This window comes from Belonocnema kinseyi, chromosome 1 (genome assembly GCF_010883055.1).
Source record: "Belonocnema kinseyi isolate 2016_QV_RU_SX_M_011 chromosome 1, B_treatae_v1, whole genome shotgun sequence".
Taxonomy (NCBI): Eukaryota; Metazoa; Arthropoda; class Insecta; order Hymenoptera; family Cynipidae; genus Belonocnema; species Belonocnema kinseyi.
In genome coordinates, this window is record NC_046657.1 from 96,816,798 (window position 1) to 96,818,811 (window position 2,014).

General features: G+C 32.7%; 1 protein-coding gene across 3 annotated transcripts in view; it reads left to right on the plus strand.

Moving 5' to 3' along the window:
- Positions 1-2,014, plus strand: part of LOC117175830 — a 27,527-nt gene that overhangs the window by 14,462 nt on the left and 11,051 nt on the right. The gene's annotated exons all lie outside the window — the stretch shown is intronic.

Genomic DNA, 2,014 nt, shown 5'->3' on the forward strand with positions numbered 1-2,014 from the left:
TTAAAAAGTAAATAATCTGCTGTCCACCTTTTTTTGTAATTTTTGTTTGTTAAAAATGCGCCCCCAAACTTGCTTCCCACCTTGCGCTCAGAAATCCAGTCTGCCGCTGAGCAGTTCCGAGGATTCAAATTCTCAGAGGCCGCCTTTTCCGAAACAAAGTCTATTTTTCATGTAAAAAGAAAAAATTTGCCTCGGCAGCATCTTTGTCGTAATGTGTTCTACTATTCGCCGAAGCAGGGAGCACGTAAGGCAGTCCTTAAGCTCGGATTTTACTTTGGGCGACCTTCAAGAGAAAAGAAAAGACTAACTGGTGATGAAGCGCCTACTACAGGGCTCACCAGAAGTCAGTCTTTGGCTGCAAAGACTGACAGTGTCAGTCTAGGGACTAGGTCAAACAGGCCCTAATGAATCTTGTCGTTTGTCTGGTTCCTAGCTCCTACGAAAATAAATATCAACGTTTTATTTAATAATATGAAAATAAATATAAACAATATATAATAATAAAAATTTAGGTGATATTGTTCAAATTTCTCTCATGAATATTTATTGAAATAAGATATACTATGACTATGTTGTCTATTAATATTTATTGGGTAATGAGTAGTTAACAAATTATACGAAAAAGTTAATATAATGCTTAAAAGGTTTAAGGATTGAGCAATTAGCTCATTTTATTGCAAGTTTTATAATAATGAAAAATAATATTCAATTTTTCAATTCAAGTTTTTTTTAACTAAGCTTGAAATGTCGAACTTTTTGGAACAATTTTCAAATAAAAAATTTCTTTTTTAGAATTAGTTTGTATTTAGAACGTTTCTTTACAATAATATGATTTTGAAGTTTAGAAATAGAAATATTATTTACTTTGAACTGCGAAAATAAAGGTGAATTTATTTTTTAATTTCAGAAATTTTTTCTGATCAATTTTCACGTTAAACCATAATTTTTTTAATTCAATAAAAGTTTAGATTCGGCTAATTTTAGAAAGCTTTCATTTGAAATATTCAACTTATTATTCAGCTTTGAACTTTGAAAGCTTCTATTAAGAAATTGCGCTAACGTCACACTAGCTCTAAGCTGCTCTTTACTTACAAGTATTAAAACTTCTTAATAAAACTAACAAGAAATTATTTCCAGAAACTTAGGTAAATAATTTTTTATCTTTAATTAAATTTTGTACAAAATAAAAGACGAACGATGAAAATAAAGACAAGGAATTTGGCGGCCGTCATTTTTCTTTATTTTTTGTGAATTTTCATTCCAAATTTTCCAAATTTTTCCTCTTTTTTAAACCTTTAATTTCAGGTTTATTTTGCAGGCTCGTATGATTAACTTTATAAATTAAAAATGAAATTGGAAGCGAAATGTATTGCAAATTCGAGTATTCAAACCCCCAGCGTGAATGGCGGCGAGACGTAATTTACCGTGACCATAACCCTTCGCTCGAATCCTGGTAAACGAAGAAAAAAATGACAGAAAAAATTCCTGTTAGTCTTACACTTGTCGTGTCAGTCAGCATCTGCCCAAATGAGTGTATGAATTCCCAAAGGGTGCAATTCGCGGCAACTTAGTCCTAAAGTAGTACCTTGTACATCAAATGACAATATATAAGCTCTCTGTATAAAAAGGCAAACTGTACAAACATGCAAGATATCAATTATCTGTGTCGCCCAATTTCCTCCAAAAAATAACAGATTTATTGACATTGTACAAAAACGTTACATGTTGCACTACTCAGGGGCTGCCTGCAAAAGCCGATTATATAAGTCTAGTATAATCCAAAGGACAAAAAGAGTCCCCTGATTCAAACTTTTTTGCCTCTTGCACTTTTTTCGTCGGATAAACTGTTTGCAATCAGCATAATAATAGTAATAATTAATAAATCATATATTTTGTTAAAAATTTGTCTTTTCCGGTACAAAATGAATAATCTTCCTTGAGCCCGACCAGTGGCGCACAAAGTTGGACCGACCGTCCGACGGTTGGCCCGACCGTGGACCTAGGTCAATTCGCA